This window comes from Macrobrachium rosenbergii, chromosome 4 (assembly GCF_040412425.1).
Source record: "Macrobrachium rosenbergii isolate ZJJX-2024 chromosome 4, ASM4041242v1, whole genome shotgun sequence".
Classification (NCBI taxonomy): Eukaryota; Metazoa; Arthropoda; class Malacostraca; order Decapoda; family Palaemonidae; genus Macrobrachium; species Macrobrachium rosenbergii.
This window is the reverse complement of record NC_089744.1, coordinates 33,557,354-33,574,568: the sequence shown is the minus strand read 5'-3', so window position 1 is coordinate 33,574,568 and position 17,215 is coordinate 33,557,354. Positions and strand designations below refer to the sequence as shown.

The 17,215-nt window shown below is 41.6% G+C and overlaps 1 protein-coding gene across 2 annotated transcripts in view; it reads right to left on the bottom strand.

The window, feature by feature from the left end:
- The window catches only part of LOC136832538 (uncharacterized), a 55,005-nt gene extending 37,790 nt beyond the window's left edge, over window positions 1–17,215 (bottom strand). Inside the window, exon 1 of one of the 2 annotated variants that reach the window (XM_067093531.1) lies at window positions 16,792–17,215. The gene's annotated coding sequence lies outside the window, so the exon portion shown is untranslated. Of the gene's footprint in view, window positions 1–16,263; window positions 16,757–16,791 lie in introns of those variants that run through there. The other variant, XM_067093522.1, reaches the window with a different exon arrangement.

The following is a 17,215-nucleotide window of genomic DNA, read 5'->3' as shown; positions in this document are numbered from 1 at the left end:
TATGCCACATACCCTTGTGCAGCAATTCATTTCTAAAAATTGCCCAGTAAAAAGAAATAACACTAGGTTATCATGAAAAGTCACCTTTCTCTTTCTTAGAAAACTACAGCTGACCATCCCAATCTTGGAGATAATATGCTAGCCTATGACAGTATTCTCAGAAAGGTTCAACATCTTTCTGTACTCATAGGAACATTAGATTTCCTCAAAACAAAATATGTCAAGCACAGGGGTGTGGAGATAGTAACCCTCATTCAGTAACACCATAATCTTCCATTAATTGCTCTTGACCTAGAAGTTCTGTATCTGCAAATGTTATGTTGGGACACCACCGTCAAATACAAGACAACACCTTTTGGATCATTCACACTTCTATCAGTGTTATTTTCTGGATTGTACCTGTCTCAGATTGACTGTGCATAAGTATGAAATTGCACTAAATGGAAAAAGTGAATAAAAGTGCACAGGAGTGAATGAAAGTGCAAAACTAAAATCAAACTGTGTCTGGAAAGAATTGCAAAAAATACCTCTGCTCAGCCATGCAAACTAGCTGACCAGTGTACATACGCTAATTGGCTCAATGAGAATGTCCTGTGAAGGTTGGTTCATTGATGAGGAGGGAGAGTAGGAAGAAAAGGGTGATCAAGAGCATCAGTATTGGTGAAGGAAAATTTGAACACTGCATCAGACTCAGTCAAGTGGCTTCAGCTCTCAACAGTTGGTGTTCCCTCTACTCTGCTAGGGGTAATGTTTCTGGTATGTATGTGCATTGATGGTACAGCCCCACATTAAGAAGAAAACTGTTGCCCTTGGCTATGGAACTGAAGATTCTAGACCAACTTGACGTTGGATGGATTAGGCCCAGCGCAACTGCAAAGTATGGGGTCCTGTATGACACTGGGTACTCAAAAGATGAGCTGCAGTCATAAAAAAAAAAAAAAGCTGGGAACCAAAATAGTTACCAGTTGATTTAAAATGTGCTTGCATCAGTGTTAGGTACATAAAATTTGGGGACAAACATTCAGGAATGAGCTGTTACGAATGGTGTCTGTCATCAGGGACAGAGTGAAGTTGCTGAGGTGGATATGATAAAAGGCTCTGGTTTGCAAGATATGATAAAAGACTCTGGTTTGCAAACTAAGAAAAATACAAATTAATTTATAAACTTATTTGTTCTTACAAAAATAAATAATATCACCTTTTATGCAGAAGACATCCCTTTTCAGTCTGAGAATTGGATGAGATAGGGCCCTGAGCCTCTGCAAAAGTGTCTGGATTCTTGCTCAACTAAGGAAATCCTCAGATAGCCAAGTGCAACCTAGTAAGGGTTACGCAAGCCTGAGAGCAGCTGTATGAGGCTGATATGACTGATAGGTTTGGAATATGGCTTTTAAAATCCTAGCCCGAGTCTTATTCTCCTCTAAGGAGTCACATTGCATCCATAGTAGATACCTGGGGGCATCTCCCAAAGGAAAAAGGAAAGACAACCACCATTGGATGCTGAACAGCATTGAGCTCCTAGCAGTTAAAGCCACCACATATGGTATCAGTCAAAGTGGTAAGGGTTGGCTACTAATCCTCTGCCTTCTATGTGTAACCTTCCCTAGAATGAAAGAGCGAAATACATGGGGGAGGAGTATGGAGGTGTTCAGCAGCAGGGAAGAAGTGATAGGTTAACTTTATTAGCCTACCTCCTCTATTGATAGCAGCACAACTACACCTACAACAGAGCTTTAGCTGTGGAAATCTACATTAATGGACCACATACTCTAGTTAATGCCATTTACACTTCTGTTATTTACCCTATTTCTAAATAGTAAAGTAAACAAAACCGTGAAAATTAAAACAAATGTCAAATTTGCAGTCCCCAAGAGTGTAACAAGACATCCATACTCAGCAGCCAGGTGAGCGAAGGCATTCTCCTATTTGAAATAAAGGTTTATTTTGCTTTTTAATCAGCACTGCAGTTGATCCCAGGAATGAAAAAATGAAAGTGTTCAAAAATGAGGACATCAAGAATACTGCACTATCGACAGTGCTGAGCCATACACATATAAAGTACAGTACTTTAGGCAGAGCACCATTGTGGACATAAATGCTGTCAGAAATCCCCAATTTTGTTACCGAGGTAAAACATACCTTAACTTTTGTTTTTTTTTTTTTTTCGCAGATGAAAGGCTTCCATGGAAAGCGATGTTTCAGCTGAGGCATGAGGAAGTGGACAAGGCTCAAGGAGTGGTATAATCAACAGTGTTCTGCAAATCTAATGGTTCAAGGAACTGAACTAAAGATGGCTGCTCAGAAGTTTGCAAGTCTGAAAGGCATCACTGAGTTCAAGACTTTTGAAAGTTGGCTCTTCCATTTCAAACTTCACTATGAAATTATAAACCTTAAGGCTTATGACAAAGCTTTGGATGTTTTGGAGGAAGATTTCAACAAGTTTTGGAAGATGTTCTTAGGTCTGGTTGATAAGCAACTGCTTGTTGGATCCCACATCTATAATGCCAACAGCTTCTTATATTTTTCATTTGATAAAATAAAGTTTTATATATACTCCAAATAATTACGTAGCTTTTAGTATCTACTTTATGCAGCAACTCAAAATTCAAAAATCGCAGTAGTGCTCTTTTGTTTTTGGGTGTAGGTTCTTGCCCCACTCACTTTCGGGAAGACTGGGTACAACACAGCTAAAGAATTGAATTCATTTATGCTCATGCCCATGAGAGGGGAGGAGGGAGGCTGCCGATCATGCAATTATTTGGGCATATAAAACTTTATCTATTATAAAATGTCATCGGATACTGGGCGATCATATACCATATATTATATATTGGGTATATATATATATATATATATATATGGACATATATATATTGGGCGCCGACATATATATATATATATATATATAACGGTATATATATATATTCAGAGTCCCCAGTTTACAACTGGGGTTCCGTTTTTTGGATGAGGAAACTGAAAATCGTTGTAAACCGAAAAATCGTCAAAAAGTCATATGAAAACCTTACTTTTAATGGGAGTTATGGAAAATGATGTAAACTGGGCATTTTTATTGGAGTTTTTCACTAAAAAAATTCCAAATTATGATTATTCTGCCATTCTGGAGCCATATTTCTTCTGTGGATGAGGAATGCCGCGCGTCAAAGACCGGCACATGCGTCACCAAATAATTTCTGATGAATATATTTGAAAAGCATCGTAAAACTGCAGGAACGTTGAGGACGGACCTGTTGTAAACCGGGACTGCCTGTATGTGTGTGTGCATATGTGTGCTATATATAGGATATATATATATATATACTTATAAAATCGTTTGCACCCCTGGTGTCCGAATCACTGGTTGACAGTGCATGCACATCCATGTGAACGCCCTTCCAATGGAGTTCCGCCCAGTCCAAACAAATTCGATCAATAAGGCTTAACCTACACCTCAATAAAATTTAAACCAGGTAAACCATAAAAACCAATGACTGGTGGCACTTCAGTTTGCTGTCCTCCCAGGTTTGGGACTCCCACAAACTATGACCTTTTACTCAGGAGCACCAGATGGGAAACTGAAGGTCATTCCTCCACTTGCACTGCACCCCAATACCATGCCAGCCGCTTAGAATGGGCTGGCGTACTGCATTTCTCATACATTGTTTCAGTTCAGAGGTAAAACATAACAAAAGGCTTGCATGATCATGGACTGCAAGATCAGGAGAGTGTAGATTACACAGAAGGCCAGTGAAGTGGCAACTGCCTTTATTTTAAACCTGCTAGCTAAATTTTAGCCCAAGCTCAGGCAGCCAATCTTCCTGGACTTTTTGGAGTCTGATCTGGAGATGTGCTTATAAAACTTTCCATTTACTTGGATCCCAGTCTTGGGGTCCTTAACTGAACATTTAGAGTTCTGAGAGGAACAAATCTAATCCTCTCAGTTCTCTCCAAGTCATACCTGTAATGCTCTCACTGGGCAGAGGACTTTCTCTGATCTGCCTAATACCCAGACATACCAGAATCTGACATACCAAGTCACAACGAAGTCACAAGTTGAATAATCAACTCTTTGCTCTTGCAAGAATAATACTTCAGAAAGGCACAAGATACTGCATCTGAGAAAAATTTATCAATGGCATGAGCTCTCAACCAACCTAAGGCTAAAAAATAGGGTCTTCCTCATCAAGCTGGCAGAAAAAGAAAGGAGGGCCCAAAAGCCACTTAAGAACTATATCTTTCCATGCAACCATGGTATGTTTCTCTTGTTTACATGTATTTAACACTTAAACAAATCACTGATATCTGCAAAAGACAGGTTTTCCCCTATGTTTAAAAATAAATTTTTGATTGCCCTTAACCTTTGATGGTTATAGTTGTAGCTTAACCCTCCCTGACGACGGCAGAATTTCAGTAAAAAGTCTGAGAAGACATTTGAGAAGAGGTGATATTATGCTCTCCTCACCCATCTTGGAAAAGACTGCCAACTATTCCTCAGATCTTCCATGCCCCTAGTCTGCAGAGAAGAGGAGGGTGGAATTTATATTTATAATTGTTTCTGCAAGCCTATGTTTGAAAAATTTTTTTATTTGAAAATATGACAGTTTTAAACATCTAAGTTACCTGGTATTATATATAGATGATTGAACCTTTGGTGGAGGGTCAGGCCAACATCGTTGGAATTGAGATTTAATAAACCAACTGAGGTAATAGTCTGGATTAAAATCTGACTAAAACTCCCTCATTTTGTCTGCAATTCTTTGTGAGGCCAAAAGGGATCCACTCAGGGGCTGAAGACCTGTAGGAGCTGAACCGGTGTACCAACTTCTATGTGACAGACAACCTATAATACCCTTGTTCCGAGACCACCAAGGAACAAAATGATCATCTGACTAAAATCAATGATTGTGGAAGATTATGACTTCAATCTTCACAAACAACCAAAAATTTCAACCATTCCACGGTAAGAACAAAGGGTATTGTTTTTATGGAATTGGATTAAGGAAGCTGAGTTCAATAAATCCAACATTATGTCTGTATTCCTTAAGAGGTCCAGCGATCCACTCAGGGGCTGAAGACCTCTAGGAGCTGCCAACCGGTGTACCAACCTCTATGTGACAGACAACCTATAATACCCTTGTTCCGGGCGTCACCAAGGAACAAAATGATCATCTGACTAAAATCAATGATTGTGGAAGACTGCGTTCAATCTTCACAAACAACCATCAAATTTCAACCATTCCAAGGCAAGAACAAAGGGTATTATTTTATAGGATTGGATTAAGAAAGCTGACTTCAATGAACTCCCTCTCATTATGTCTGCATTCCTTAAGAGATCCAGCAATAGCCACCCAGGGGCTGAAAATCTCTAGGGGCTGTCAACCGGTGTATAACCTCTATGTGACTGACCTCCTCTCCAATACCCTTTGAATCACAAGTCTTACTGGAAAAACTTTCACCAATCTCTCAAATATTAGGTAAGACTGCGTCCAGTCTTCACAAACAACCATAAAAATTCTCAACCCCCAACTGAAGAAAAAGGGTATTGGTTTATGGGATTGTAGGGGTATTCCCTCTCCCATTACTTGAATTAGATGCTATAAACGACCTCACTCTAGCTATCTTCACATAATGTCTTGACTTGTTTTAGATAGTGAGACTTCAAATACTAAAAACATCCTTCTCCAGAAGGTCCTGTCCAAGATACTATGCAGGGACCTGTTCTGTTTAAGAGCCCAGATGTTGCTACTGCCCTGACCTCCTAAAAACTTTTACTTTCAGAATCTTGTAGTCTATCTCTCTAAATTCCATATTTGACTTCTTTTGATCAACTGTTGGATGAGATAAAATAAAACAGAGCATTCTTCAAGATCTATACAGAGAGCTTTTTGACTGAGCACCAAAGCCCTTCTGAAAAAATCCTTCAAAGTCCTTTGTCCTATCCAGGTAGAAAGCCTTAAAACAAGCTCCTTACCTGAATAGGATCTTTCTCTCCTCCCCTGATCTATGTCCGTTAGGTTCTAGCTCAATTCTGGGCTAGGGTTGTGATGAGTATTCATTTTTGCAAGGAAGCCTAGTTGCAGTGAGCAGATTGCCTTGCCTTGTGGAAAATGGCTATATTCTTGCTGAGAGCATGTATCTCACTAACTTTTTCATGGCCAAAACAGACCAAGAAAAGAATTTTCATGATGAGCCCTTTAAAGATGCCCCTCTGCAAGGGGATCTAACTATTTACATGAGGAACCACAGGACCAAAGATAGGTTCCATGCTGGTGAAAAGATATACAAATTTGGGTTACAGAAATGCTTGGAAGAGGACACATGGTTGTCCTTGAATCCTCTAAATACTTTCCCACTGATTGGTAACACCTTAAGATGGTGGATAACCTCCTTGATTTGCGATAAGCACAGCTGCCTCCTTGAAAAACTTCTGATCTTGTGAGTTTTTCCGATAGTCCTCACTAAGTGTAAGCAGTTACTAGTACTTGTAGGTTTTGCAATATCTTTCCAAGTGGGGTTGTTTGATCAGATCTAATCTCTGAGGTAGGCTACTCCCAATGTCCACCATCAATCAGTACTTCCGGGAAACCAATCTCTTAACACTTTAGTAAGGGGCCACAAGTACAGGTCATCTTGTATTCAAATTTTTTTCAGTACCCTGTGTATTATCTTGAAATAAGGGAAAATGCTCCATAATAATGCAGAAAAATGGACCAGTCCACTAGAGCAAGACTGCCTATGTATATAGCCCCGGGATCTGTACTGGAAAGCAGTAAGTGTCAAACCTCTTACGTTTGGCTTGTGCGGAGAGATCTATGCAAGGAGTCCCAAAGTCCTGATGTAGCGTTCATTCTTTGAGAGGACTTTATTTCCTGCTCAGAATGTCCGCCCTCACATTTTTTCCCCTTGATAAAGTGGGTTACTAGTTTTACATTCTCCTCCTTTGCCCAAAGAAGAGATTCTTTTGTCTCGTATAGAGACCTGGGATGTGCCCCCTTGTTTGCTGATGTATGCATATACGCTGCAGTGTTGTTTATGTGTTGACCTGCACCTCTTTAGGTTTCCCCACTGTGTTAGAACTCCCTGAGAGCTGAGAAGGATTGCAGTTAATTCCTTCTAATTGATGTTTAAATCCTCCTGCTCTCTGGTCCAGGAGCCCGAGACTTTTTATCATTCTGTGTTGCTGGAAATACTGAGTCCGAGCATCGATCCTCAACACTAGGTCTGGGTTCCTCTAATATAGAGAAGGGACCTCCTGGAGCTTGATGAAAGACGTTCCACCACTACAAATCTGGGTCTTATTGGTTTTCCAAATGGGGATGCACTTGGTCTCCAGTTCTATTTCCTTGTCCCAGTTCCGATTTAGATGAAACTTAACGGCATAGAATTAACCTCTCAAAGGAGACAAACCATTCCAGCGAGGAAAGGGTTCCCAGCAGACTCATCCATTCCTTTGCCAAGCATGACTGTCTCTTGATAAAGTTCTGAAATTTTCTTGAGGCTTGTCCTGTCTTTGCAATAAACGGAAAAGCCCGAAAATCCTGACTCTGAATCTTCATCCTAAGGCATAGAACCTCTTGGGATGGGATCGGATGAGATTTCTATCTGTTTATCAGTAGACCTAATTCTTTGTTAGGCGCATTTTGCCAGTGCATCTTGCGTCCTGAGCTAACTCCACGCCTTGGCTTCTTATATCTTGAAGCCAACGCCTGACGCCCAATGCCTTGACGCTGACGTCTTGGGTTCATTGACGTAGCATCATCATGGTATTTCACTCCTAGATGCTTGACGCCACTGCATCCAGCGTCTAGAGTTTCATTCACTCGTTCAGCGTCTTAAACTTCTGGACGTCTAGAAGCTTTAGTTGGACGCCTATTATCCTTCTTCTGTTTTCCTGGTTGTCACGCTTTGCAGCTGGGAAGACAAAGTCTTCTGCATATTTTATAGTGAAGCTATATGACTGGGCTTCCTGCTGCTGGGGACAGGCTGGGGAAGCCTCAACTTCAATTATTTCCTTCTCATCGTCAATAATGGACCGAGGAGGGGTTCCATGAGACGAGTTCCAATCCGAAGGAGGAAGAGGAGGATGTACAGAAGGCAACACAGTGTCCGCCACGCTCTTGCAGCCCGGTATCCTGACTGAATAGAACTGTCTATGTTTGTTCTTAGTAGGAGAGCTACCCTTTGGGGCTGGAAGGGAAGAGCTCCGGCTGCTGCTGTGGCTACAATCTGTAGTCTATGAAGTGTTATCATGACGTCCCTCAATATTGGGTAACTTGCTCTTGAGAGGTCTCTCTGCTCCAGAGCCAGACGTCAACCTTGTCTGTTTAGGCCGAAAGAGAGAGACCGAAACTATAAAACCTTTCCCGTGGACGAACTTCAGAAAATTCTTGGAGATCGGGTGCATGGGGACGTGAAAATACGCATTCTGGAGGTCCAGTGAGGCCATCCAGTCATGCTGTCTGACCGCTGCTAGAACCGATTTTGTCGTTTCTATAGCGACCTTTTGTTTATTGCACAAAAAGTTGAGTGCAATCCCGTCTAAAAATGTCTCTAACCCCCAAGTATTTGGGGATCAGGAATAACCGAATGTAGAATCCTGGGGAATTCGGATCCTGAACTCTCTGTCTGGTCTCCTTTTGCAACATCATAGACACTTGTTGCTGTAGAACCTTGCCTTGGTTCTGTCGTTGCATTTGGCAGAAAGGTCGAATTGTCTTGTTACTAGAGGGGGCCTACTCAGGCTGGACAGTCCGGCTCCTACCCAGTCTCTTTTTCAGGAGAAGAAAGGCAGGTCCTTCTTCTTCCCTGTGTAGAGCCTCTTCGCGTTGTCATTCATCTACCCGCCCTAGAGGAACCTCTATCGGAGGGCATCATGACCAAGAAAGAGCTGAAATACCTGAAACACAGGAACCTCAGCCTTACTCTTTTTAGCGATGAAAGTCTCATGAGGGCCAGGACTTTTCTTGCTGTTTTAGATCTTAAATCTTCACGTGGTTTTCTGGGCCAAAGATGAAAAGGCCTCTATACCAAACCTTGAGAGAAGGGGTGAGAGGAAAAAGAGGTATAAATCAATTCTGATTTTGATTGGACGTGACCCCATTAGCCAGGAAAGAGCAAAGATGGGCCCTTTTCTTCAGGAGTCCCGCTGAGAAAGGTGCAGTTGATTCGTTGGAACTATCTCCGAGTCCTTTATCCATACACGACATCAGATATATGAGGAAAAACAAAGGCTGTCTTTCATTGTTTTTCCTTCGAAAGTATCCATTCTTCAGAATGTGCTGCCCTCTTAGACGCCTTCACAAGAGTAAATTCTGAAGGCGGGACGAGGAGCAGTCAGGATAAATTTCTCTGGGAAAAATTTCCGAAAATATCTTCATAAGCCTTTTCAAGTCTGATAAAAGCTGATGGCCTTTTATATTGTCTTCGTCAGAAATCTCTACAATGGATTCACAGGAGAATGCGAGATATTATCATTCTCTTCTTCCGATTTTACCGACGAAGTAGCATGTCTTTCAAAATATCATCTTGACGCCTGGCGTCCTGGCGTCAGTCTCTTTGACGCCTGGCGCATTTGGCGTCCATTTTCTTGAAGCTTAATGTCTTGGCGTCCAGCTTCATGACGGCGCCGGCCTGGAATGGCGTCTAACTTCTGACACTTGACGTCCAGGCGCCCAGCTTCTCTACGCCTGACATCCTGGCGCCCAGCTTGACGCCGGCGTCCTGGCGTCCAGCTTCTCGGCGCCCGACGCCCTGGCGTCCATACTTGTAACTTTCGGCTGTCCCGTCAAACCTAGAGGTTACTTGAGAACTGGCGCCTGTGCGACATCGGTCAAAAGCTTCCTCCGGTTGACGACAGCAACCAATGGACGAAAAACACTTTAACCTCGCCTTTCCTATGGCGCAGGGTGAGCCCTGGGAAACGCGTCAACAGGCTCAGCTCGAGGACGCACTGCTCGGTAGCTAAAGCCTCTTGCCTCCCTTCGTCTGTCGACTTTCCTTCTCCAGGTTTGGTGAGCTTGGAAGAGGTCTTTGACTAGGAGCACAACAGGACCGAGTAGCACCTCTCACTGCACTTGCACTAACAACATATTAACACTTTTATTTTGTAGATCTCTTATTATCGATCACATATTATCCCTGTCTTCTGAGAGGGATTTTACCTGTTGGGCCAGGGTCTGAATGGCAGCCAACAAATCATTAAGTATTGGGTCCTTACCTGTTTCAGTAGGGGTTTCAGAGACTACCACTACTGAGAAGGATCAATAGGATAGTTATCAAGGGAAAAGAATTAACTATTCCTGGTTATATCAAGAAGAGTGAGAAACAGTACTCTTGGCTCTTCTGAGCTGGTCTTTCATTCCCGTTCTTCAGACATACTAAGTGGGGATCCAAGGAGACTTTAGCAAGCCGCTTGCATCCCCACACATACATTTTCACACTCGATGAAGTCAGATATGTTATAAGAAAATCCAAAAGCGAACAAGCGAAAGCCAAGCCAAAGTGTACTTCACCAAAATAAGTTGCTGAAAAACACAGGCTACGAGCGAAATTCCATCGATGTTACCACAAAGCGGCAGGGAAGATCTGAGGAATAGTTGGAATGGTTCCAGGTACCTGGGTAGAGGGCGCACAGGTGGTTCACCTGACTACCGATCGCGATTGCAGCGAGTTTTTGAAATTCTGCCGTGGCGTCAAGGACTTAAGCTATATATATAACTACCAGGTAAGTTAGATGTTTAAAATTTCAAATTTACAGCTGCTGCGGTTAATTGAAACTCATAGCTATGTAGTTACTTGGGAAGTTAATTGTATAAAACAGTTCATTCACAGGCAAAGCAGAGATACTCACAGGAGGACTGATGAATAAGTATCAGAAAAGTTGCATCATTCAGATCCACCAAAAGCATAAAATCGCCCTCTCTTACAGAATCCAACATGGAACACTCCATCTTGAACAATATGCACAAAACAAATTCATGCGATGGAGACATATCAATGACCAGCCTCCAATACCAGTTAAACTTCTCCACCAGGAAGAGACAAAAGTAGATGCCCTGAGACTTGGAAGGTAGTCTGTAACCATCTTAAAGAACACAGATACTCACCTCCTATTCGTAACAACTGATAGGAGGGGCAGTCCACTACAGCATCACCCTCCCTCTTTATTACTCCCAGCCCTTTCACAGTGAAGAAGACACCTGGACTTGTAATGGTTTTGTGGAGGCCTGAGCCTTGTAATACCTGATACTGAAGGTGTGGCTCCCCTCAAATACTTGGCTGTAACGAAGAGTCCAAGGGACTACTTTCAGCCAAAACCTGTCTTAAGATGAGTGCAGACACAGTTATGTCTTCTCGGGACAAACTTTGCCTACAGGTTTGCACTCGTCATGTGAGAAGAAAGTCAGAGCCTTCTTACCAACACCAACAACCTCTGGAACTTTGCCCTCGCACCTTAGGATGAGACACTAGTTACAGCCAAGTCTGCAAGCGTTGTAATAATTGTTTAATAATAATGTTGGCATTACTTCTTGTGGTTTGATATGTCAATTGTCCTGACTTACATTCAGGGGCTACCATTCATTTTAGGACAATTAACTCAGACTAGCCTATACATAACAATTCAATCCTGGGCACAGGCTATTACTAGTGTGACACACGGCCTAGGTTAATAAACCCCGGACTGCTCTTAGCTTGAACTGGTACTTGACATCATAGATGAATGAATCTTCATTTCTGGTTAGGGTTGAGGGAAAGGCTGACTACCCAGTTTGTTTAATGCTTCTTAGTAGGAGGATACATGGTGTAAACAACTTATTCCTAGTGTTCCTTCCATAACAGTAAGAACTGGTTCCTAAACAGGTACTTTCACTGGTTCTTATACTTATTCCTATACTGGTTCTTATACTGGTTCCCTGTAATACGAAAAGCTTATTTAGGACAGCGATCTTGCGCCATGCAGTCCTTAGCCTACGCTATACTGTACTCACGCCTAACTTAAACTGTTACATTATACAGTTAGCCTACAATCTAACTCAAGAATTGACATATTCATAAAGTTATGGAAGAATTGACATATTCATAAAGTTATGGAAGAATATTGAACATCTTAGCCTGCGGTTGGTGGCATTGCAACGACATGCAAGCTCATCTTAACATGGTGCAACTTACGTAACATTACCATGACAAATCTTGGTAATTTGCTGTTACATTAAGGTAAAAATACAAAACACTACTATGAGTTATGGCAACATGTGCAATGTAAACTAAGATAAGTGCATATCTTTTACAAGGAAGAAATGTGGAATTTCAAATGAAAATAAGGGGAGCTACATTCCTTTCCCCTCCAAAGTCACCGTACACGTCTTGAACAGTGTGACTTGAGCTTACACAACTACGCAATTAATTGAACTTACGCACTTACGTACGGGCACTCAATCATGGACAATCTCAATTTCAAGTGGTTAATTCGACGTCTTGATAAGATGAAAACCAATTCATTTTTCCAGTCCACCAATTATGAAGGGTATTGTCATTAATTCAAAAGAAGGATTTCCATCATTACAGCATGTTTAATCATAGGTCAAACCATGATGCTGCCTGGAAGGACGCCATGGCAACTGACTCTGCAGACCAGGATGTGCCTTCATGTTGAGTCTCACCTGGACACTGATGAGTTAACCTGAAGGGAAGTAGCCTCAGCATCCTCCAGTCAGTAGAACTCTTGATGGGTTGTCAAAAGTGGAAGCCAAGGAACATTCTGATCCATAGATCAGACTATTTACCTGTCCCAAAACACCAGGAGCAAGTGGAGGCCACGGCAGTCAAAATAAGTCTCATTTCCAGATCAAACCTAGAGTTTGTTCACTGATGAGATCGAGTATGATCAGAGAACCGTGATCACTTCCCATGTCCATTACATTCACATATTAGCTGAAATGATCTCTCCAAAGTCTCTAACCTATTCGGACTGAAGGAGTTCTGAAAAACACTCAAATCTCCTAAAAATGCAAGTAAGATCATTTTCCAAAATGAATGCTCTTTGAAATTTTGGACACAACAGTCATTCTGGAAGTGCTGATTGTTGAACCATGAGCCTAGGATAGCCTATGGATGGATCAAGCATGTTCTGGTCTGTGGTTAACCTTTCCCTATGTCACCCTGTGACTGACCAGTGCTAAACTAGTAGAGGTTACAAGTCTTCTGAAGCATGCGTACATTGGAGGTCCCAAATATAAACAGAATCATGTGCAAATGGGTCATCATGATATGTGAGGTATAAAACAGTGACCTGTCCCAAGTGACTCCTAGTTACACCCACAGAATTCATGATTCATGCACAAGCAGAATGAACAGATATCGCTGAATCTCTCTATGTACTTAACAAGAAGTTTGCGCAACAGAAGTGCCTGGCGCAGTCCTAAAATCTAGGAAGAAATGGGAGGCTAATTTCCCAACTGCAGGTGAGTGAACACCGCTGTCAATTCTCAGAGAGGAAGACCCTAACAAATCTAACAGAGAGGAAGACACTAACAAAATCTGACAACCCTTTTGGTTAGAAGGTTTCCTAAACTTACAGTATTTCTATGAGAAGAGGATGTGCTCAATGAGGAGAAGAGCAAGAGGAAGATGTGCACCTATATTTCTTCACCTTATTCCTATTGTGAGTCTTACTTTCTTCAACAATGAAGGAAGAAAAGAGGTCAAGGCAGGTACTAGCATAGGAGTGCAGCTTGTGCTTGACACTACAGGCACCATGACCATCACTGGAGGCTCAAAGGAGCCAAGACCTTTGGTAGGAACAGCAAACAAAGGAACAATGGACCCTTTAGTTGTGGCTAAGTCATAAAGGAACACCAAAAAATTTGTCTCCTGGAATACCAAGGGATGCCCACATCTTTAAGTACTCTGAGTCACCCACACCTGAGAATCCACATGAAAAGGACAGGTGATGACAAGCCACAAGTATGCACTGAGATCACAACTGGGAAGAGCTGAGCAGAAGTTAACGAGTGGTCGCTATCAGGGAACATGTACTGGCCTACTACCTCTACACATGTATCCCTGCAGACCATGCCAAAAGAGAATGAGCAGCAGGGGCAGGAAGAGAGGGATGGCAGACTGTTATGAAGGAAACGAAAAGGTTCAGCAGAGTCAACGAGAGAAAAGTACTCCGTCCTAAAGATACCAGTGAACATCTTTTGGCCTTCCTCTGCTTCTTGGCAAGCTCTTCCATTGCAAAAGTGAAGAGCCAATGCACTCCTTGCCAAGGGTGTCAGGAATACAGGTACACACTAGAGAAAGAATAGAATCAGTGAGGATGTACACACAAAAAGAATAATGTGGCCACACACCTGCCCTCATCCTGTGCACCTTTCTTTTTTTTTTTTTTTTTTTTTACATTAATGATGAAATCACCAAAACACCATAAGCCATATTGCACAAAATGGAGACTTCTTCGATTTAGGTGTCAGTTAGGATGCTCTCAATAGGCTATTCGTCACCACACATTGGCATAGGAAAAAGTCCTGGGTAAAACTGAAAACTACTACCACACCTCTATGTTTGGTGGTACCAGTCTAGGCTATGCAAAATGGGTGCCATGTTTAGTACCATCCCTTTGGGGATGAACATAAAAGCATAAAGAAAAGACAATATATATCATGAACATAAATAAAGACATAAAAATAAACACAAAAATAAAAGATGGGAAACACCCCAGTCAGCGACTGCCGGGAACCAGCTTGTGGTAGTTGTCTCCAGTTTCACCAAATAGGCCTACTAACCTTTGGCAGGTGAATGAGGAGCTCCCAAACTCGGTAATTCTAAGCCGGCTGTCCACGGTGAGCTAGACTGTGGCAATTGGCGTTTTTCTGTTATTTTACTTGCATTACAAGAATTTAAAGTAATATTTTGTCGGCCAGTTGTAACTAAACTGTAATTGACCTCTAAAGAGTACACAACTTGAATTACCTAACGCTGGGTAGGTCCAAGCCGGCATTCCGCGGCAAGCCTGCCCCCCTACCTCCATAGCTAATACGGCAAAACTGTAACCAGTAAACACCTCTAGGGTACGTTATGTTGGTATTTTTAGGGGTGTTTACTGGTTACAATTTTGCCGTATGAGCTATGGAGGGGTGGGGGGCTTGCCGCGGAATGCTGGCTTAGACCTACCCTTCATTAGCAATTCAAGCTGCATAGTCTTCAAAGGTCAATGACAGCTTAGTTACAGCCGGCCGACAAAATATTACTTTAAATTCTTGTAAAGCAAGTAAAATAACATAGGAAAACGTCAACTGCCATAGTCCAGCTCACCGCGGACAGCCGGCTTAGAATTACCCCAGACTCACCTGCCGACCACCAATTAACTACGGTGTTAGGCCACCAAGGTTCAGCAACCACTTCCAGCTCACACTCAAGAATACTCCTGTATAACCTAGCCTAAATGGCAATTGTCTGATGTCCCTTACACACAATTAGCCTGAGCATTTCCTACCTTTTGAGAATACTGGATACTTCTTGGTTTTCGGTAATTTCATATGGAGCCTAAATGGTTTTCTGTTGTTGATCTGATTTTGTCCATCGCAAATGAATTTCCCGGCAAATGATATATACAAAATTAATAAAATTTGTCAGCCCCCCTCTCCATAGCATTTGTAATCAGTAAACACAGTTTTGCCGTATTAGCTTGAGAAATGGGTGCACTGCTGGTCGTGTGGTTTGTATACAAAATATCATTTGCGGGGATAAGTATTCATTTGCGATGGAAATAAACCTCAAAATCATTCAAATCACATCATAATACAACAGAAAAACCTATATTTTATGTTGAAAGCAATTAATGTCCATAAGTGAAATAATACCGGTTTTCCCAAGCCAAAATTACCTAGGTTCCCATTTGAGTGGGGTCTGCCCTACGCTAGGCTATCTGTTGGATATTTGGGGGAAGAGTAAACATAAAAAATATGGTTTGTACCAACAATAATGGTTATAAATACATAAAACAAAAGACCGCCAGTCAGAAATATATAGGGCTCATGTATCCGGCCAGTAATTAAGGTACCAAAACCAAATAGGCCTAGCCTATTACCCTAACCATAGGCCTATTACCCTAACCAAGTCTAGCCTATGCCACGTCTTGGCTTCTAGCCTAACCTTGGCCAGGTAACATACGAAATTTAAAATTTAACCTAATTAATGATAAATGGGAATATCTAAATAACGCCGTTCCGAATTCCACTATTGGGCCACGATAGATAACAAACCTACCTCAAACGAAGGTTAAACCCAGACAGTCGATTTTGCCGAACTTCGCTGGAAATGGTATCGTTTTAAGGGTGTGTGTCCTATTTTATTAAGTTCGTGCTTGGATATATTATAAACACCATTTTGGCATAATATAAAGCTTTCAGGATGTTCGAGATAGACACTAAGAACGTAGGAAACGGGGGCAATAACAAAAAAACTTGTGCGGAACCACCACACAGCCAGTTGGTTACGGAACTAAACTATAATATGTAAACAAAACACTAACTTCATTGAAGCTATTTATAGTAAACCCGATAAAATTTTTTAGATTAATCAAGTACATTAATGGTGACAACGCAAGAAGCATATTTCAGGACTTTTTATTAATAATGATTTTTGGACTCATCTGAATGCCATTTCCGTAGAACTGTAATTTGATGCATTTCCTGTCTCATCAACGGTGAATGTGCATCGAGTTTTTTTTTATGGTTACATTCCCGTACGGAACACTTTTGGAAACTTTTAAGTAGCCTATACGTATTAACGCACCTTGATGAAAAACCGGTGCTCATATCACAGACGCTGATAAATTTTTTGTGGTAGCAGTAAGAAAGTATGACGTGCTTAGGCCATCCCTCTGAAACTTCTTCCAAGGAGATATCCTAATCATAATGAATATATGCTTATTTGACAACTCATGATGATTTGCTATTCATCAAGAGCAAGGCCACATAAAGTAGACCTGTCGTCCATACAGATAACATGAAATAATTACGGTCACTCTGCACAAGAACGGCAATATTTAGTGAGTGTAAGTGTAGCGAGCGACATGTAATTTGAACTACATTGTAAAGTCATAGACGTGCACTCGCATAATTAGTTTTTATGCGTGTCATTATATGCCTTTTTCGTATCATATAGGATTTCAGAAAGATATACGCAAGAGTCCCGATGGTGGCAACTGTAAGGAGAG